Below are 23236 nucleotides of genomic sequence, written 5' to 3' on the forward strand. Positions count from 1 at the left end.
CAGAATCCAAACTGTGAATTTTCCATTTTTACATGGCTTATTTTTCTTTATTTCTTTTAATCTATAACTATTTGTACTCTGTTTCTTTAAAGACTTTATCCTTTTATAAGGCATTAACTTTATTCTCTATATTCTTTTTCTTCTCTCTCCCAAGTCTATGTACATCCATCCAACAATGTTACCCATTTAGAGATCTTTTATGTTTGAATCTGTCCTATTGTGAATCTGTAATTTTTTACTATCCAGGAGCACTTCTTAAAATGGTAATCACTTCTTGAAAACTTTAGCTTGAGCCACATAGGGGTAATATGGTACCACCTGTTTCTTGCCCAGTCTAAACCTTAACTGCGCTGCTATTATAATAATTACGACAGTTCATGCCTGACATCAGCACAGTTCAGCAAGCAAGCAGATCCATTTGGTGCTCCTGAGCCAAGAACAGTTCCAGGCACACAGCAAGTCCACATTGCCACCAAGCAAACAAGCATTTTACTCACAAAACCCGATCCAAATTCTCTTTCTCCTGCAAGAGACAAAGGTCGCAGTAGGAACATAGGCCAGAAAGCTGCCTATTTTAAAACTGTGCGGATTTTTTTTTTTCCACCTCCAGGTAGGAGCCACACTCAGCACTTTAACTCTGAGAATGAGCATTTTATCTCAGTTACAGCCTAATCTGCCAGGCACAGCACTGTGCAGCCTGGAAACATCTCTGTGTATGGCGGCAGAAATCCACCATGCTCTCACCCCTGACTAAGCCTGGTTCCGCTGACTGCCCAGGCAGGAAGAGCAGAGCCAAGGGCATGGTCTCAGCTACTTTCCTCCAGATCCCGAGCAGACACACAAACACCCAGGCCCACAAATGCACCATAGCACCATAGCCGGAGTTTGCACTGGCTCTAGGGCCCAGGAAGCCACGTTTTAACATGGCGAGGCTTTTTTTTTTCCCGTTGCTTTTGCTGAATCAAGAAATCTCTCTACAGCATGCCCTAGCAAACGGCAAAAAGCTGTCTTAAACTCTCTATTTGTGTCTAGAATTCCTTTTTAAGCCCTCTCAGGTTTTATGTGGAGTTCGTTACCATGGTGGGCGCCACTCATCCAATTCTGATCCCTGAGGGAGTACTGAGGCTGGTACTCAAGGACCCCCAAATGGAGCAGCTCACAAAGGAAACACTAGAAAGTGAATTAAGACCTTGCAGTAAGATGTCCTAGTTTCCATCACTGAATTATTTTTTAGTTAAAAAAAAAAATCACATCTGTGATTCTTGGTTTATGATATTTCAGAGAGAAATGTGGGAAAACCCACATTACAGCTCCATATAGTTTCATAGAAAGCATCATGTGTGAAAGTTCTGCAATTACATACCTTTGCTTTTGTTCCTGTAACACAGGACTTTAACACTTCATATTTCTGTCGCCTTTGTATTGCCACTTGAGGTGGACATGCAGTAAGTCACCTGACTTCATTAGCAATATACCCACATTCTTATTAGCACAAGTGGTACCGTATAGAGCTTACACACTTCTGGGTTCTCCCTTCTCTTCCCCTTTCTCTTCCAGTTGTCATGCTGAGGCTGAACCCATCTATGCCCACACACTCCATCACTGAGCTGCATTCCCCAGCTCCAGCATCCCAGTTGCATCTGTTTGCAGCGTCACGGAATTTAGCAACACCCTGGCATTGCTTATGGAGAAAACTCTGTTCACTCTTTACAAAATGATTTTTTTTTCTGTAGAGAAAGATGTGATTGTGTCATGGACCTCTTAACACACTTTTACTATGACACAAAGGCTGATTTTATGCTGAGACAGTGAGATTTTGGTTTTCAATAAATAAAACATGAATTCAATTCTTCAGTGATTTGGTAATTGGTGAAGACTGTAGTATGTGGCCACAGGCGCAGGAAGATGTTACAAATACATTTGGCAATGTGGACATAATCCCTAGTGAAGAGCTACATTTTTTTTTATCATGCTCAGACTTTGGCTCAATGTGTACAAATATCTGGAACTGTTCTATCTCACCTTTCAAGCCAAGTTTGTAATCATCACCATATTAAAATATTAATCACCCAAACCTGCATGGCTGCTGCAGACTCTGGGGATAACCAAGTGTTCTCTTCTCTGAGTTATATTTCTTGTGTAAATTTCAAGAGCTCTAGTCCTACTTTCAGAGCTATGGTGGGTATTGAAGACCTAGTTAGAAGCTAACCAATTGTTTTGTTTTGTTTTAATGTTCCATAATGATGATGGCTATCCCTCATTGCTGACTAAACAGGATTTAACACCAGCATGGAAAGGAACCTTTCCATGAGGTGAGGGGTCATCTGAATCGGACTGGTTGAAGACCCAACAAAAATGTGAGTGACCCTCAGCCTGACTTTCTAAAATAGAAAATAGCTGAAAAATTAAGTAAAGGAAGATGAGTACCAGTCTTTATTGATCTCTACTTCCTGCTTGGATGCAATGTGACCAGTGACATCCTTCCCCCATAACAGTACCTCTACTGCACTATAAGCCAAAATGAACCACTTTTTTGACTTGCTATTGTCAGGCAGCTGTTGCAACAACCACCAATGTGAGTAATTACTATAGTGAGCGGCCTTACAGCATGAGTCAGTGTTACCGTATCATGGTTAACTAAGACCCGGGAGAATTGTTACCTGATAAATGACATGTTGTGGTCTAATTCTTCTGTTGCTTGGAAGAAGGAGTCAGAAATCTGTGTCACATAGTTTCTTCTTCTGCCGATGATTCTGATTTAATCAACAAAGTAGGAGAAGCCTATATCTGCTGCTCTAGCTAATATTGAGGACATCAGACATTCTTTCTGAAGTCAGGAGATGAAAGCCTGCAGGATGGTTTCAATCTCAGATTTGTTTACCAGTAGTTGATAAGATGGAAATACACAACCGGGTTATCATCCCCACACTCTATATATTCTTGGGAAACAGAACGAGAAGGCGCTCAGCTTTGCTGACACCAAGAGTCTCTTCTTAGACACGAACAGGCAAGATGTGGTCTATGAATGCCATGGAAAAGCTGTTGGTAAAAGCAGGGTCAAGGCCTTTAACAGTGAGCCAGTGGAAGAGAGCTCCCCAATTCATACAGATTTGATTCCAGAGGCTTCTGGTAGACATACTCCCAAATAATGACACAGAGACTTCTTATTAATTATGAAAGCTTGGCCTTGGCTTATGCTTGCTCCAAGCTAACTCTTCAAACTGAAACTAACCAATTTAATTTCATCTACATTCTGCCACAGGCTTCACCACCTCTCCTCAGTACAGTACATCTAACTTCCTCCACATCCAGCTGGCCAATTTCCCACCTCTCAGATTCTTTCCCCAAGTTTCTTTCTGTCCCCAGAAATCCCACCTATCCTCTCCTGCCTAGCAACTAGCCAATCAGCTCTTACTAAACAATCAGAAGATACCTTAGGCAGGTGAGGTTAAACAGACATCTTTACGCAATGTGATCAAATATCCCACAACAGAATGTATATATCACATACATCTGATATTTATACACATAATGAAATTCCAAGTGAAACATCAAAAGACTATCTATAGGCTACATAAAACATTACAAGATGAAACTGCCTTTTCCAGGCTATTAATTTTTGGTCAAACAAGGACAATAGAAAAAATGTTTTCAGTGAGACATTTAGCTAATTTTGTCATTATTATTATTGGTAGCTAAAAATATTGATTTCTGGGGATACAGCTCAATGTTTTATACTTGCCTAGCATTTACAAGATACTATGTTTAGTCCTCATCAGTACCACTAAAACAGCAACAACACCATAGTTCCAGGCTTGGTCACACTGATAAACTGCCTTTGAATATTGGGTGTTATGAGATCACATGGTAGCATCTGGCAGAAGTTGTCTCATAACCATTTGTTTTCTTGCTTAGATATCTAAAAATTTAGAATAAGGGAATATAATATATTGCACTGTTCTTAGAACTTGGGGATGTTAATGAGATTTGAGGCTTAACAAAACTGAGTCTTCTTTTTTAGGTAATGTTCACTAATGTACACATAAGATTGTTTATTCTTCTATCCTTTCTAAACCCCAAACCGTTTGAAGTTGGAAAGAAACAGAAACAAGAGTTTGCATGCTGAGTTTGCATGAAGATGAAGATTGTTCATCTTCCTCTTGGTCACCTCCTCTCTTTTGTCTGCTCTGCCTTTTTTTATTTCTGGTGGTGTTTAGAACCATAATTTCTCTTCCATGTGCCTCAATTTCCTCCTTTTTTACCCCAAGTCTAATTTCAGTTGCCCTGACACACCATATTAGAAAGCTCACTGTCATCCAGTATGTCTTATCCTTCTTCCTCTTCGACTATAGCAGGCCCTGACCTTACACAGCTTTTGTTCTTCACTGATTTCAGTATTGGGATGCATCTCAGAGTTTCTATCAAGGAATAACAAAGTCTCTTAGAGAAGAAGGACATGATGTGCTTCAGATGCTGCAATAGAACCATCAAGTACTCTTGTTAGCGTAGGTGTTAAAGTGCAGAAATACGTTTCCTTCATAAATCTTTCCTGATCACTTTCTTCTCTCTCTCTCTCTCTCTCTCTCTCTCTCTCTCTCTCTCTCTCTCTCTCTCTCTCTTGTCATCTGGCATTTTTCACTGATCTCCATCTAGAAAATTTATCAGTTTCCAAACAAAGCTTCCCTATCACTCTCATTTGTTGGGGATGAAAATCAACAGGACTGAAGCTTGATGGCTATCAGAGTTCAGGTAAAACCTGGGCAACTGTGGCTAGCTGCTTCTGTGTTTGGGCTGCAGATGACCTGGCAAGATCTAACTCAACTTTCCAACAACACAGTCCCGTGTGATCCCTCTGATTCAAGATGCTGCTTCTCTAGAGTATTATGTTTATCAGCAGTTTCTCTGGTTCCCTGCTTTCTGCTCCACCCCTCCATCTCGGGACCCTATGCTTAGTCAGATAATGTGTACAAAAGACCACTCCCGAAAATATAAAGTGATCATCTGGTTAAAAAAGGTTTGTATTTAAACATGAAATTAAGGCAGTTTTTCATAATGCTGGAAAGAACCCTTCATCTCTGGTTTGGAAATCTTTGTTGAGCAGTGGTTCTCAGCCTTCCTAATTCTGCAACCCTCATGCTGCAGTTCCTCATGTTATGGTGGCTTCATAACTATAATTTTTCTACTACTGTGAATAATAACATAAGTATCTGATATGCAACTACAAAGGGATTGAGGATAACAAACTTCAAGATTTTATTCCCATTTTATCTGTCACATAAAACAACTGTGATGTTCAACCAATTGAAAGGCAAATTTCACCAGAAGCATAAGAAGGCATCTTTCAAGGTCTTTATACCAATTCTCTTCTCTGAGTAAAAGAGGCATAGCAAAGAAAAAGTCAGACCTAGCTGTCTGATTCAGTGACTATATCCAGTTTTACATTTTTACTCTTTGGGGACATCTTCAAAGCCGATCTTACTGAATTTTCATCTGGAAGAATGGAAGTTGGAAGCAGGACTCTTTTTGCCACATCATGTGATAGCTGCTGTGTTTGGTCTTTCCTGGGCACTAGAATCAGGCAATAGGGCCTCTGAGAATAGGGGTGTCTGTTCAAAAGAAGCCCACTGCACAGAGAGCAACACACCCACGCCCACTGTAGACAATTCTCATCAGCCAACATAGTATGTCAACTCAATGCCAACTTAGCACGGGATTGGAGGATTGGGAGCATATGCAAAATTTGACCAAAACTCCCAGGACAGCAGGCCTTGGGAACACGACCCATGTAAACAGGGAAAACCATTGCTGACTTTGATGAGAAAGTAGCAAGATTCTAGAATTTTCTTCCCACTGCATTGTTCAAAAAGAGTAAAGCAAATTTCCTGTGGGTTAGAAAATGTATGATGAGTATGTGAAATGTTAAAAGATGGATACATGGAAGTTCAGAAATGTGCCTGGAAAAGATATCTGATACCATAAAATAAGGTAAAGGCAAAACATCACAAGCTATCAGATGTGATATATAAATGCTTACATTTCTATGCTTCTTCATATACCCTTCAAATGTTCTCTTTAGAAAAAAAGGATTACTAACATCTCTCCAGAGAGGAACAGGCACCAGCAATCTAGACAGAACATTGAGTCTAGGCTTTTAGGCTTCAAATGTCTTTTAGCTCTGTTTTTACCTCACCATTCTCCTGCTTTCTGAACATATTTCCTTTTAAAAAAGATAATCTTACTTGTGTGTATTTGGGTGTGCCGACATATGGGCTCGTGCCCCTGTAAGTGCAGATGCCCATGGCGAAAAGAAGCATGGGATTCCACAGGAGCTGGAGCTATGGCAGTATGAACCAGCTGACCCGGAAGCTGGGAGCTGAACTCTGCTCCTCTACAAGAGCAGTAAATGCTCTTAACAGCTGAGTCATTACTCTATCCACAAACACATTTTCTTACCAACCAAAAGGAAATAGACAGCTGTAAATCAGAAAGCCAGTATGATAATCTATGCTAAATTGTCTGAGTTTTGCGTAGTTGTTTTGTATCACTATACAGGTAGTGCATTATGTTCTCATTTTTTTGTGATTTCTTTTAAATTGTGGAATTAATTTCATCTGTATTACTATCTCACCACAGTTCAATCCAACAGAACAACTGAACAATTTCACCCATTTAGTCATCTAAATTTTTCATAGTCTGTATCATAAATATCTGTCTTAAATGCAAGAAACATAAAGTCCACTAAGGCAGAATCTTTATCCCTGACTAGGATCTATGCCCTGTATTGTGAGTGAAAAGGATTAGTAAATTAGTGGCAGTCAGCACCTGCAGAGATACTCATTATGTCACTGACACATTGAAAAGAAGCAAAGAATTTGAGGTGCATTCTTAGAAAGCTGAAGTGTGGGATGAGCCTTCTTGAGGAGGTTGGAAACAGGACTCCTCTTCCCAGACCACAGGAATCATGTGGTAGCTGCTGTGTTTCATGGGTCTTTCCTGAGCCCTAAAATCAGCCAATAGGACTGCTGAGGATGGGGATGTGTGTCCAAAAGAAGCCCACTGCACAAGGAGCAACACACCCATGTCTACTGTAGACGATTCTTATCAGCCAAGCTGTAGATTCAGCCTAGGTGTCTGCAAGCAAGAAGTGGGTAAGCCAGGTTCACCAGCCATAAAGAAGAATGATTTAGTTGTTTTAATTTGTGTATGTACATTTTGTTTGCATTTATTTATGTGCACTACATGTGTGCTGGTACCTGCAGAGCCAGAAGGGGGCATCAGAGCCCCTGAAACTGGAGGTACAGATACTTGTGAATCATCATGTGGGTGCTGGGAACTGAGTACAGGTCCTCTGCAAGAGCAGCAACTGCTCTTAACCTGAATGAGCCACCTCTCCAACCCTTATACTCTACACATTGATATGCTGAAGTAATACCTATGCTAAATTTTGACTAGTTATAAAAACTACTGTTGAAAATTAGATAATTCTGAAGAAATGGAAATTAGTTTAGCCAAAGTCCACTCAACTACAATTCTTTGTGGCAATTTTTTTTCAAGTGACCAAGTAGAGATTTGATGGTTTGCACACATTTAACTATTTCTCAACATTCCAGTACATTAGAACTGTGAAAATGAAGTAAGTTTGACCTAAATCTGCTGCCATACTTGGATAATCAGTTTTGGCTAAAGCTACCTTTTCACATAGTGAATTTTACCTTAAATTTGCATGTGAAGAAATTGCAACTTAACCTGACACTGTAGACCCCTGTATCAGAGCAACTGAGTCCCTGCCAATCACAGCATCCCCTCCTCAGCATGTAACAGCCCACCAGCTAAGTCTCAACCCATGGCAGCATCTGCTCTTCAGCTAGTCACGGCTGCAGACTAAACTGACATGTCCATATAAGGCAAACCCGGCTGCAGCCAATCGGGCTCCTTTCCTGCCTAGAAACACAACCTGTACTTCTGACAGAAAGGGACATTTTGAACCTTCTTGGATGGCTGCCCAGCTCTAGAACCTTTTTTCTTGTTCAAATAAACTTTGTGAACTTGGGTCTCAGTTTTTCCTTTACTGATACCGTTATTTGTGGGAACCAGTTTTGTTTTCTCAAAGAATCAGCAGGCTGAGAGAGAGAGACTAGAAGAAATTCACTTCACAGTTTATAAGCAGTTTGAGAACTTGAGAACTGCACTCAGATTGCTATGGCCTTGCTGTGATGTAGATGACATGTTACAAACAGCAGAAGGGGTGCGAGTACATGCGTGCATGTGTGTGTACGTGTGTGTGTACACACACCATGCCCACAGAGACTAGAAGATCACGTCAGATACTCCAGAATGAGATTACAGGTGGCTGTGAATTTTCAAATGTGGAGGCTGGGGATCAAGCTCAGTCCTTTGGCATTTCACTAAGCGCCTCAGCTTCAGAGCCACCCCTCTAGTGGCACTTCCAACTTTAAAGTGACAGTGTTACGAATCCACTTGGTCACATAACCATGTCTTTAGGAAAAGGGCATTGAGTGAGCTGTGTTCTGGGAACCACTCGGAATGTGTCAGTGAACGAAACAGGTAGAGACTTCAGCTGTCCACCAGCATCTATCCCAAGGGGACTGTGACAGGTAAAAATGGTCCATAAACACAACAAACAAATTGCTAGAGGATTCTGTCATAAACTAAATTGATAATTCAGTTCCATCCTAATCCACATTCCCACTAAGGTTAAGATTTCCTTCAGTAAAGGGAATCTGTGTCCAATAATGTTGAAAAGAAGCAAAGACTGACCTTTTAAAGTCCTCAGTAGTTGAGTGAAGGGCGTACAACAAGGACATAGGTAAATATTATAAAAGGCAGATTTTCCCAAGAGGTTTAAAAAAAACATTACAAAGGGTTTCAGAAGGCTCAGGGAAAATAATTTTTTACTTAAATAAATGAGATGACAAAAAATGAGGAAATGGAATATTCCATCAGAGAAAGGAAGTGCTAATTTTAAAGATCTTAAATAATAGACATGACCAGTCTCACTTAAAGAAAATATTTCAGCTGTGTAATAAAAATACATTTCCCAAGTTGAAAAATATATTTTTTAAAAAAAAAAATACGGCTGACTTCAAACCTCAAAGAATGACAGCTCTGAGCTTTGACTGGTCCAAAAGGAATATTTACACAAGGTTTTGTCAACCGCCCGTGTCCTTGTTTTGAGATTCTTGACTTTTGGTCATGTACGTCTCCTCTCACAGCCGGCATCACTCAGCAACTCTGCTTTTGTGAACTATAAATTAAAATTAAAATCTCATTTTCTTAGATTAGAGGTTGTTTCACTTGTTAAGTGAAATCACTCTTGAAACACAGGACAGCATTAGGTAAAGATGGGGGCTATGTCGCAACTGCCAATCAAACCAAAACCCAAGGTTGGAAGGGAATAAATCATGAATGAAGGCCCTGTTGTTAGGTTGATGTTTTCCTAAGGGCTGTAAGGAAAGATTAATTCACTCTTATTCTCTAAAGAAACGAGTCTTACCTAACTATAATTTTTTTTAAGCAACAGTTGTACAAACAAGGAAAGTGAGAGGAGCAAGGATGGAGAAAAGTCAATGTGGACAGAAAAAGTGTAGACAATCTTTGCGAGCCCAAGAGGCTGCGGGTAAGGTAACAAATACTGGACCAATTAAAAGACAACCTTGGAATTACAGTTCATTTTTGTATCATGCTTCCAAAGTTACAAATGTATTTCACAAACCACGATTTTTAACTCAAAACAATTCTCTACCTTCATTAATCATTAATTATTTATTAGTCACTATTATTCATGAAATAGGCACAATGAAACCCCACTATGGTGAAGTCTTGAGCTATGGTTGTTTAAAATCCTTCCTAAGATAGAAAGAAACATCATAGTATTCATGAAATAACATCAGATAAGTCCATTACTTATGGAAAGAAAGTTTTAGAAAATCAATTCATCAATTGTTCTTCTCATTTTCATTGAGTCCCACTTATTTGTTGAATCTCTTTGTGTTGGGTACTATGCTAACTGATTGGGATGAATTCAATAGCCTGGTCCCCATCCTCAAGAAGTTCATGGTTAAGGTGGAAAGCAGTGAAAGTGAGTCAGTTGCAGTGGAATAAGATGGTATGTGTATTGGTCAGGATTCTCTAGAGGAACAGTATCAGTAAAGAGTGTGTGTGTGTGTGTGTGTGTGTGTGTGTGTGTGTGTGTGTGTATTAATACATTTATGGAATTTATCAAAATGGCGTAAAGGTTATAGTCTAACTATTCTAGCAATGACTCTCCCCTGATGGAAAGCACAAGAATCTCATAGCTGTTCTGTCCATGAGGCTGGATGTCTCAGCTGATTTTCAGTATATGCTGGAATCCTGAAGAAATAAAATTGCCAGGAAGAGTGAGGGCAAGCAAAGAGAAAAGGCTTCCTTTATCCATGTCCTTTATACATGCATTACATAGGCTGACATCAGCAGATGTGGCCCTGATTAAAGATAAATCTTCCCATTTCAAAGGGTCTGGATTTTGGTTTGATCTTCATACTTCAAGTGATTCAAACAAGGAAATTCCTCAAATGTGTACCCAGCCACTTGCATATTAGTTTTTGCAAATGTAGTCAAGTTAACAACCAAGAATAGTCATCAGAGTATGGGAATGAAACAAAGGTTTACTATTTCACAGAAATTCTAAATATTTTCAGAAGAAGAATCCCCTTGGCAAGAGGGGAAGTCAACAAGTAGAAAGGAAATGAAGCAGATTGCATTTAGAGACTATAGAGTTTAATGTACTCAGTGTAAAGTATATATTTGGGTGCAGAGAGAGATGAAGTTGGAAAGGTAAGTTGAAGATTGCGTATAAAAGGCTTTATAATACACAAAGTATTTTCATTTCTCCAAATAGCTGGTTGGATAGTAGCCAAAAAGGTTGAGGCTAGGAACTGCTATCAAATTTATACACTAAAAAGCAGTATAGATTATGTACTGTAGAATCAAAGAGATTATCAGAAAGTGACTGTAGGGCCTGTAGAGGTGATTCATTTGTTAAGAGCACTTGCTATTCTTACAGAGGACCTGGGTACAGTTCTCAGCATCCACACTTGGTGGCTCACCATGCCCTATAATAACTCCAGTACTGAGGATTCTCAATGCCATTTCCTGGTCTACTAGGGAGCTCAGGAGTTCCTGTGCAAACACAAACATAAATACATACACCTATACATAAATTATAAATATTTTAAAAGAGATTGTAATGCTGAAGATCATCGCCTGGAAAATGGGATATATATTAACATCATGCATTTAGTTGGCACTTATAAAAGCACAATTTTGGTGGTGGGGGTACAGGAAAATTAATCATTTGGGCTTAAGATTTGTCAGACATTAGAGGACATAATTAGCATTAGACTAATGATTTGAAAAGGAATGCCTTACCCATTCCACTACTGGTTGTGTGATCAATAAAAATAAAAATGTTTTCAAAGAAAACTAAAAGTTCATAGTCTTACATAATGTGAAAATTATTGTGCATTGTCCAAGTAGATAAAAAAGATACTTTTCTACTTGGCTTAGTTGGCTTGTGTCCCACAAGTTGGGAAGGAGATTAATAGACTGACAACTAAATTTATAGCTTCTAACATTCAGTTGATCCAAGTCGTTGAGGCTGATGACTTCATGTTCTTGGACTGGACTCTCACCCAGTTCCTGAACCCCAGAGGGCTGACAGTTTGCACAACGTTTTCCCATCTCCTCTGTTGGGATATTATCATGTTTTTCCCTCTATTGCTCTCTGGAGTTTTATTCAAGCTCCTATCACAAATAGCTCAGTTGCTTGAAAATTTTACATTAATGTTAAGATATTCCCAGCTATTGTCTCAGAAGCTATTAGAAACACAGAAAAGACAAACTGAATGTTAAGAATTCCCTTGGGTTGGGGGAGACTGCTTGATGGTCAATTCCCTGCCGGGAAAGAGTAATAAACAGAATTGGATTCCCCAGGACCCACCTAAGTGCTGAGTGGATGTGGTGGACCCCCTGTAATTCCAGACTCAGAAGGAAAAAATGGGTCCCCAGAATAAACTGGCAAGATCTAGGTTTGATGGAGAGACCCCGTCTCAATAAATATTGTAAAAGATCAAGGCAGAACCTCAACACACATACACATGCCCTCCCACATGACTCTAGCCGTACACATGCATACATACATATGCATGTCTCACACACACCTTCATGCATGTAAATGACCAAAAATGGGGGAAAAGAATAACAAGAATCCTTTTAGGTTCCCTATAGTAAATATACTAAGCTGTCAGACCACACTGAAAGAAATTTTTCTGTGCAGGTTAAATATTGGTTATCCACACAATTAGAACAACATGCTCTGGTCTCACTGCTCGCAGACACTTGGAAAAAATTTTCTTATGTATTAAAAACACACCCTTGGGCAGCTGAGACCTTCGAAAATTTTAAAATTAGACTTGGTTACTCTACAGCTTACTGAGGAAACTGATAGCAATGGGAACCAAAGGCTGAGATGAATGTTACTGGATTCGACAACCTGAGTTTATTCAACCACACGTGACACCCTTGCTTGCTCTCAAGCACACAGACAGATACACATAAAAATAAACCTTAAAGTATTAGCATGTAAATATACATATAATATACATATTTGCTGAATATTAGCACCATAACAGCATTACTTTTCTTTATTAGCTGTTTTTCTGTTTAACTGTTTATCTCTGGTATGTACATTATAAATATATCTGTTACATGGAGACAGTCATTGAATATTTGTTGAATGAATCAACACAAGAAGCATTAAGACTTCAAACTGTAGTCCCAAACCTATCACTTCTTCCAGATGTATTTTTAAAAAATTCAGCTAAAATCCATGACATGAAAAGTTGGAATTTTATTATTCCTTAGGCACTAATCCACATTTCAGAGAAAATGGTAAAAGGAAAGACAGGTACCAAATTGGGCAAGCCTGGAAGAAGTTCAAGGAAAGGGGGAGCGTGGGACTAAAGGCAAGTGTAAAGATCAAGGGTAAAGGAAGGCTAAACAGTGAGTGTGACAGAGTTCTCACCCACCAGAGGGGCCAATTGCAGTGTTTCCTTCCCCTAGGGTCCTTGCATTGTTGCATGCTCCTGTGCAGTCTGTCCGAAGGGGCTAGTACCTTGCAGTAGTTTTAATTAGAGATAACAGGGAATGAAAAGTCCTCCCGTGCTAGATGTTGGAAGACAGCAATGTTGGGATCCGCCCCCACCCTAAAACCTTGCATCATTTATTTTACGAAGAGGGTGTAAACATTTCTGTTCTGCATTGTAACAAAAGCTAGATTTCCTTGTGAGGATTTGCTGATTACATCTGGCCAGATGGTGTCTACATCCTGCATTTCCTCCCTGTGCTGAGCTTTGATGATCCTCAGCTGCACAGGCCCCAGGCCCTGTGGTCTGCTTAACCTTGTCCCATGGTGCTTTCAGCTGGTAAAATGGTTCCTTATGGACCAAGCCCTGGACAAGTCATTTTATATCATTGTGTCCAGAGAAAGAATTAAAAAGAAGACAAGAATAACGACTGAACAAGCCTTTACAGAATTAAAATTTAGCATAGGATGACCTATTTTGTTTTGTTGTTGTTGTTGTTGTTGTTGTTGTTTTTAATGTCTTGAAATAGCAAATGGTTCCGTGGGTAACAGGACCTGCTGCCAATCCTGGCGACTTGAGGACCTGAGTTAGAACCCTGGAAACCATATGATGGAAGAAGAAAAGCAGCTCCCACAAGTTGTCCTCCTGCTTCCCTACATCTGACACAGCACTCAGAAGTGCATGCATGTGTGTGGGCACACATGCACACATGTACATAAACACACAGAGAATACAAAGAATATTTTGTAGGTAATAAGTATTTCATAAGCACAGCACTTGGAAAAGTGTCTTGTTATATATTTAATAATTTTTAAATTTAAAATTAAATTTTATTTCATGTGTGCAGGTTTTCTGCTTAAATGTGTGTCTTTGTAGCAGTTGTGTGCTCATGAAGGCAAGAAGAGGGCGTTGGATCCCCAGGACTAGTGTTACAGATGGTTGTGAGCTACCATACGGGTGCTGGGAATCATACTCCAGTCTTCTGGAAGAGCAGCCAGTGCTCTTAACAGCTAAACCATCATTCTAGCCCTAGTATTTATTATCTTTACTATCATGCATCATTAAAGATAATTATTGATAGCTGATCTATTTTATATATGCAATTAGTGAATATATATATTATTCATATGTGATATCTATCAACCTATATAATTAAAACAATTGATGCATGCTCACTGACTGGCAGAATAAATTGTTTATAGAAAAATCTGTTTTTTAAAATCTTGTACTTATTGTTTTTTTCTGCCTCAGCTGTCAAGTCACTTGTCACATGAACACAGCTAGCATGCATCTTCAGACATGAGATGCCTGGTCTGGCAACATTCTCCTTCCTTCTTGCTTTCTCCAGGACATTGAGGAATGTTTTTAGAGTCCAGAATTATTTCTCTTATGCCTTCCACCCGATTCCTTGAGCCTCGTGAGAGATGATGTCGTCTATCTCCATTTGCTTCCTAAAGTCTTTTCCTTTGAGAAGTTGTTGCTGCCTGCAGTAATGATTCATTCCAAGAGGGCCTGAGAAATATCTGACACCCCAGAGTGCAGCTAAAACTAGCAGGTTATCATTTCACGGGAAGTTCGTAAGGGCTTCAGGAGCAGAGCTCAGAACTTTCCCCTCTGGAAACCATTCACACATCAGCACACACTCACACAAAACTACTGAAACCAGACTAAGCATGGTATCTTTCCCAATTGTCACACCAAGCAACTGTGCTGGTACCTTGAATGAGTCCACCATCCCTCCCTCCCTCCCTCCCTCCCTTCCTCCCACCATCTTGTTACCAAAGAACCAGACAATTGCTTCCAGCTACTCTTTCGATTTCCATCAACCCTTCCCACAACAGAATAAAATAACCCTTCACATTTATTTATCTCATTTGTTGTTGGTGCCAGGAACTGAACCCACTTATAAAGCAAGTGCTCTACCACTGAACTACATTCCCGACCCCTGTAATTTTTACTGTTTAAAGAATTGCATTCATTATCATCAGCATCTTTATTGCAGAAGGGGACACTGACCTCTCCCTAAGCAAGCATGTATCACTCCTGTGTTAGAAAAGCAACTCTCAGGTTTGAGATAACATTGGCTCCCATCATTCCCAGCTCCACCCCCCCACCACACACACACACACACACACACACACACAGACACACACACACACACTAAAGCCACTGCTATGAACAAATTTGGGCATGTGGCTTGCTGTTCAGTTAGGCTAAGGGTACATTTCCTGGTTGTGTGGGACATGCCCCTGTATTCCACCAAGGTCTGTTTCAGCTCAAGTTCCGTCAATGCTAGTAGAAAGAACTGCCTTTTTCTAAGAAAACGGCAAGACACGAATCTTGTGAATGCATTTTTGTGCTTCACTTACAAGAATGTCATCGTAACAATTCCGTAAAGTGTTAGAAAGTGTTGGCGGAAATGTCAGGGGCAAACAAACTAATATCTAACAGCTGAAAAATTCTCTGTGTCTGCATTTCTAAATGTTTGAATCATGTGTAGAAATTTGGAAGATACTAATACTTGGAATCCATCTCCAACAATTCTGCTTTCTGTGGTAAGGTGTGGTATGTCCCAGCACGGAAACACGGAAGTTTCTACATAAAGCTCCACAGGCAATTTTATCTGAACCACAATTAAGAAATATTGCAGAAATGTGTGTGTGTGTGTGTGTGTGTGTGTGTGTGTGTGTGTGTGTGCTCATGTGCCTCTATGTGGGCATGTATGTACTTGTATTCATGTGTGCCTGTGTTATTGCATATGCCTATATGTGTATGTATGTGTGTGCCTCTCTCTCTCTCTCTCTCTCTCTCTCTCTCTCTCTCTCTCTCTCTCTCTGTGTGTGTGTGTGTGTGTGTGTGAATCTAAGAAAAAAAATGTACTTACATTCCTGTTCTTGGGACTACTAAAAGACTCTAACTTGGACTACTACTGCCTCTTGTGTTAGAAGAATATGCATTTGGTTGTGGATTAAAAAGTTCTGTTTACAGCTACTGGGAGTGTTTGGTTTACATTACTGTTCAAGTCAGTTGTTTGCGGATTTCTTTCTCCTTGACCTATTTACTATGGAAAGCATGGTTTTAAAGCTTCATACTATTATTACATTGACCTCAGCATCTTTTTGAAGATCCACCAATTATGACCTAGTCAAATACATAAGATGTTTGCAGTTGTATGTAAGATAATTATATTAGGCATAATTATGGCCTGTTTATTGTTTCATTTGGAAATAAAGCATGACATAAGGAAATGTGATTTTGTGTCACGTTAACAAGGCGTGGACTTGTAAGGGACTTCGTTGTCAACCTGACCTCATCTGGATTTACTAAACACCCAAGCAGCTGGGCACACCTGTGAGGGATTCTTCTTGATTGGGTCATTTGAGATAGGAAGATACCCCCCTAAGTCCGGGGCTATACCTTCCTGTAGAATCTGATATAAATGATGTGGAAGAAGGAAGTCTTGCCTGCTTACCCTCATTCACACTGGCAAGTTCATATATATCCTGCTGCTGAATAGTTGGAGCATAACATGTAAGTCACTCTAACAAACCCCGTGTGTGTGTGTGTGTGTGTGTGTGTGTGTGTGTACATTTTATCTGATCTGTTCCTCTAGAGAACCCTTACTAATACAGTATGTGTTTATTTTATGTTTATATCTTTTTATGTTGGGTATGTGCATATATGCACAATTACTGTGTCTTTCCTTTGAATTACCCACCTGTTGTCCCACGGCCTTTGTATCTTGTAACAATGTCTACATTTTCTGCAACTACACTTACACATCAGCCTTCATTTGGCCACTGTTCATGCACAATGTCTTTTTCTATCTCTCATCTTCCAGTTCATACATAACCTTCATAGGAAGGGAGTGCTCTGTAGAGTATGCCATCGAATCCTGCTTATTTACGTACTTTATATCCTGTGGTTGGAAATCTTAAACCATTTATCCTCAAAATGGAGACTTTCTGTCAGTACCCAGAAACTTTACAGACCAAGAGAGACTGGAATCACTAACACAAGGCACTGAAAACACATGTCACTCAAAATACTATCCCAGAGAAAATTAGGGGATTATAAAATCTCATAATAGCAGGTTTAGAATTGTCATCCCTAGTAGTTTCTTGAAATGCTTTAAACAATTAAATTAACTTTTTCATCATGTAATCCATATATTTCAATTTTGTATGTGTGAGTTCCTATAATTTATTGTTCCTTTCGTGGTTTCTTATTTCCTAGTATTGCTTTGTGCTCTTTCTGCAGAAGTGGGGCTCACAATGCTACCAGTTGTGAGGAGGCTTTCAGCATCTCTGGATCTCGTGGACATAGTGGTGTGAACTTCAAAGCTAGGCTCTGCATCAACAGCAACCATGAGGATCCTCAGCAGCAAAGGCTCCTGGGATGCCTTTGCTGCTCTTTCCTCCTGCCTGGGATGCACAGCTGAGGATATCCCTTTCAGTCCTGAGTCCCGCTGCTCTGTGGATGGGGTGACATAGGGTAAAATGAAATTGTTCTCCATTCTCTTCCATGCAGTTATCCCTGGGTTTGTTTTTACTACTGCATTTCTGTGGCTCCTTTGGTGAACTCCAGGGCTCTCCTGTAGTCAGTTTCATCCATTCACAACAGCTAAATTGTTTTCTGTTGTGGTGGTTGTTTGGTTTGGTAGTTTGGGTGGTTGTGTGTGTGTAAGAAGAGACCTACTTTTTAATTCATCATCTTGCTAGTGCTTTTGCCACTGACTTAATTATCTTATAATTCTGTAACAATTCATGCTAATTTTCAGAAATATATCAATGCAAGCTATTCCTTTCTGATAACAACATAAATGATATTATGCTTTCAATAAGCAAGCCACTCATATCTATGTAAAATTTTATAAGCCAAATATTGTAGTTTATTTGTTCATCCACTCATTGATTCTTGATGTAATTGTAGCTCACTTATTTGTGCATCCACTGATTCTTTACCTATACAGCATTAACTGGTTTTGCATTTAATACCACAATTGCAAATTTCCCCTTTTATATATACTCATATTCACATTTCTTTCTCTTGTGTGCATAAGTGTGTGACTTTAGTTTTCTTTTTTTTTTCAGATGAGGTTTAATTTTGCAGTGAATTGACAGGAATAGAAATTTCCAATATAGCACTTGCCCCAATCCTCCACTCTGAGATATACAACCACCTCTTTGGTGCTGCGGGAGCTACTTCTGCTCCTTCAGCCAATAATCTTTAAGATACCAGCTCCACATGGGCACCATTCTATAACATGAGGGCCTGCTTGTTGGGGTTTCTGTCCTGCCCAATTCCCACAGTCGTTAGGTCGAAAAAAATCACACAAAAGGTCTACATCAGTTATAAAACTGATTGGCCCGTTAGCTCAGGCTTCTTATTAACTCTTATAACTTACATTAACCCATTATTCTTATCTATGTTAGCCACATGGCTCAGTACCTTTTTCAGTGGGGCAGGTCACATCCTCCTTCTTCGGTGTCTGGACAGGACTACAGAAAGAGCTTCCTTCTTCCCAGAATACTCAAAACCATCCCTTTAAACTTACCCCAGCAATATACACCCTTTACAACCAACACGCACAATCACACAAATCTACATGGACACACCATAATCACACAAAGTCCAGAGTGTACATTATTTATGTTCATGCTCTTCTAGAACAGTCCATGGTTTTTTTAAACCATAATTACATGTTGACATGGTTTGAATCAGACATGTTCCCATAGGCTCAGATATCGAGCATCTGATCTCCAGTTGGTGGTATTATTTGGCGAGTTTTAGGAGATGCATCCTTGGTAGAGGAAGAACACCACTGTGGGTGGGCTTTGAGAATTTAAAGACCTCTTCCAGTTTGATCTCTGCTTTGTGTTCTGTTTGCATTAAAGATGGGAGCCCTCAGCTTCCAGTCCCTACCACCTGATACTATGCTTTCCTGTTGTGATGGATTCTTATCCCTCTGGAATAATACGAGCAAATTAACCTTCCTTCTATAAGTTGCCTTGGTCATAGCACTTTATTGTAACAGAACTGTAACTACTACACATGTATTGAGCACCACAGTACAACAGAAAATAGTTTCCCTTCCCTGAAAACCCTATCACCCCTGCTTGTATATTTGTTCATCTTACTCGCCTCGAAGAACAGCCAGTATCAGGCCTTTCCGGGTGGCTTTTCCTCCATGAGAATGCTATCAGCACATCCCTTTCCTTCACAGACTGGCTTCTATCACCAGGAACACACATTTTCCTTTTCTCCATATCTTGTGTCGCTTAGTTCTTCATTACTTCTCACTAATGAAACATATCCTATTGGCCAGATTGACCACACACACTTGGCTAAAGCAAGACAGGTTCAAGTCTTGGTAACTATAAATAAATAATAACTCTGATAAAGATTTACATACACATTTGCCTGTGGGTAGAATTTTTCACCTCTTGTGGAGGGAATCCCATGGAGCATGGTTACTGAAATAAAGGGTCAAAATGTATTTAGTTTTATGAGGAACAGCCAGCATGTCTTCCTGAGTGACTGTTCCCATCTGTATTATCAACAATGATGGCTGGGAAGTCCTGCCCCTCTGCGTTCTCACCAACACGACATGTCACTGTTCTAGATTTGAATCATTGTGGCAGATGTGGAGGTGGTGGCTTGTCAGTTGTTCTCATTTGTTTTTCTGCTGCTGTGACAAAATATTCTTACTAAAGGAAAATAATGAAGGAAATCATTTATTTGTCTTACACATCTGTGTCAGAGTCCATCACTAAGAGAAATCGTTGCAGGAACTCAGGGCATGGACCTGCAGAATAAACCATGGAGAGAAATGCTGCTTGCTGGCAACCTCTCTGGCTTGCTCCCTAGTTCATTCTTAGCTAGATTCCCTATATAGCCCAGGAACATCTGCCTAACCATGGTACTGCCCACAATGGGCATCAATCCACAGTCAAGACGACTCTCACGTGCATGCCCACAGACAGTCCTTTCTGGGTAAAGCATCAACTGCGACTCTCCTGTCAGATGAGGGTAGGAAGCAAGAAGTTCATGAAAACTAACTGGGACATTAGCATTCTGGGTTTGGACCATCCTAAAAGCTGTGTCTAGGTAGCACCATCATAGGAAATATTCCATCCATGCTTTAGATCCAGACCATCCCAGGAAGCACCAAGAGAGATCTGATTCTTAAACAGAGTGCCAAGCCCCAATAAAAACTAACTTTGCTGATTCATGTTCCCCTACTTTTACTTTCTGATGTTAGAGGTTTTATTTCTATGTTCTAACTAAGTTACTTTCTGGTTTATATAGGGTAACAGAGAAAAAGAAATATGATTTTATGACTTGACCTCTTAATGATTTCTGAGGCATAAAAATGGATTTATTCTTCACTGGATGAGAGATGTCGGACAGTTTGATTTAGTGACCTTTTCTGGTGGGTCTGCTAAAATCAATGGAGAACATTTTTCATGCTTATTCCCAAGAAGAAAGCAAATTAGAAACAAGACCAAAGCTTTGAAAGGAAGACAGTGTCTTTGCGTTAAATTTTGTCTTATGTATAATGCTAAGACTAGAATTACAAAACCTCTTTCCCTCTCCCTCTCTCTCCCTCCTACCCTTCTCTATGTGTAACTGAGAAAAGTTTTCAACTCTCAGCATATGTGAAATATTTTCCTACATTAGAGAATATTTATATGTTATATTTTTTTAAAACTCTCTAAAATTAAGGTCTATTCTGAGAAGAAACGGATATAAACCTAATTCTAATATCCACTAAAAACAAAGGCATAAAACTTCAGTTATTTAAATTGTGCAACCATTTGAAGGAGAACAGAGTGGAGGAATGAGGAATGAAGACCGGGAAGAAGAGGAGCAGAAGGGGAGAGAGAAGAGGAGGACTGGGGAGGACTTTTTGTGGTTAAGCATTATCTAATCCCTGTATTTGGTTTCTTAATGGAATTATACTGCTCTGAACTAGCACTTTAATTGAGTGGTTAGGTGCACTGGCTACATTTTCAGAGGACATAGATTTAATTCCTTGGTGACTCACAACCCTCTGTAAGTCCAGTCCCAGGGTATCCAATGCCTGTTCCTATCCTCAATGGGCCCAAGCATTCACATGATGCACAAACAGACATTCATATACAGAAAATAAAAATGCATAAAATTATAAATTAATAAGTACTTTTGAAACAGTTCATATTTTGGACAAACTAAAGCAATTTGATAATTTTGAATTAGAAAATTCCCCAGCATGATGTCATTTCTTTGTTTTCATCAGTACAAAGGAAAATAATACCTTTATAAGGTTTTGATTTGTTTTCTCTTAACAGCATCTGCTCCCTGAGTTTCCTCAGCTTCTTGCAACGGATATCCCTGCCCTTCTCATCAGCCCTTCCACAAACCTAGCTCCTCCTGCGCTCCCTTAGTATTACCTGCCACCCTGATGACGTCTCAGAAACATTCCTGACACTTCAGAAACTATGCAGCTAATTTTGCTTGAGCAAATAAAATATATGTTAATAAACATGTAACACCTGCGATACATTTCCTTCATATACCTCCTTTGAAGATCGTGTTTTATGATGTCTACAGTATAGAAACCATTTCTTCACCTGTTTTGGAGTAACTCTCTATTGCTTGTTTCCCTGCTTGCTCAGATATCTCACAGGCAGAAGCCGTGCCTACCTTTGCTCAAGACTACCTTTGCAAAGGTCTTTGTGTAACAAATGGCCTCGGAAAACAGCAGCTTTCTCGAGAGCAGAAGATAGATTTGCATACAGTCATCATGGTAAGGATAATGGCTTCCTCTGTAGAAAATTTTACTTCTTTTCCTTATAGCACCTTCTGAAAGATACAAGTCTGTTTAAATCTTGGTGTCTTGGCCCTGATTACAACTCTCTCATGTGAACAAGACTGCCTGGCCCCTTTTACACGGGTCTCTCTATGAATAGGTTGGTGAGGGAAACAAATGCCACCATGAAGGTCACACTGCTTGCTTTGCCTTAATAAATAGCCCTTTGTCTCTTACTTAAGAATTTTGGGTCCTCTGCCAGGACCCATGAAAGCGTGACAGTCCGGTTTGTTAATGTACAAGCAGGATGACAATTCATATCTCATAGTAAGTAACCTTCCAATTTTTCAAAGCTATCAGGGAGCCAACTGAAGCTCTTTCACAGAAATATTGAAAAGAGGGGGAAAGCAGAAGTAATTAGCAAGACAGCATTTCAGATTTACATGAAAGGAAAGGGAACCCCAAAGTATCTCTATACCTGGACAAAAGTCTACAAATTATCCAGTGGATAAAGCAGGGGGGAAAAAGTACAAAATCTGCTTGAGAGATAAACACTGTACTTGCTGTAGGAGCACATTCTGCCCCTTCAACCAATAGCCTTTAAGATATTAGCCCACTTGAGTGTGGTCGCTTATAGTTTAAAAGGCAGTGGGAACCGTGCACCTGTCCGCCTGCTAGACTCTGTTCCTTTTTATGCTCAGAGGACAGTTGTTTAGGACGGTGATCTTTAAGTTTTCCCCTTAAATAAAAAAAAAACCCTTTTATTATCCATTCTTCTGAACTGATGTGGGATTGTTTTACAGCATCAGTACCTAGGATGTTTACTGTACACATTGAAAGATTCATTGAACTAATTCTTTAGGGTTTGTGGTTCCAAAGGTCAGGAAGCTGAGCTCCATCTCTGCAAATCCCCACAGCACAGTTACATGTGGTCCTTAATGAACATCGCTCCACTAGAGCCCTGTTGGTTACTGGAGGAAATTGACCACAGCTTTTCACTTATCTCAAAAGGGGGTTGAGGATTTCCTTCTCTGTTTATCACAAGACTCTGTAACGGGCCAGGGATCTGGTTTTTGAGAAAGAAAACTTGTCTGAGAGGCTCCTGAAGTAGCATGGAATAGGTGTTCTGAACATTTCTTCCCTGGAGAACTGGACTCATCAGCTCCGGCTGTGGAACTGAAGGTATCATTTAGATGATGGTGAAAATGGCATTGGAAGACAGAGTAAAGGTTTGTTGGAGATTTTTGTTATTATTGTTGTTTTTGTTGTTTTTAATTCCAGAAGAAAACAAACTCATGGA

This window comes from Myodes glareolus, chromosome 3 (genome assembly GCF_982192425.1).
Source record: "Myodes glareolus chromosome 3, mMyoGla1.1, whole genome shotgun sequence".
NCBI classification, from domain to species: Eukaryota; Metazoa; Chordata; class Mammalia; order Rodentia; family Cricetidae; genus Myodes; species Myodes glareolus.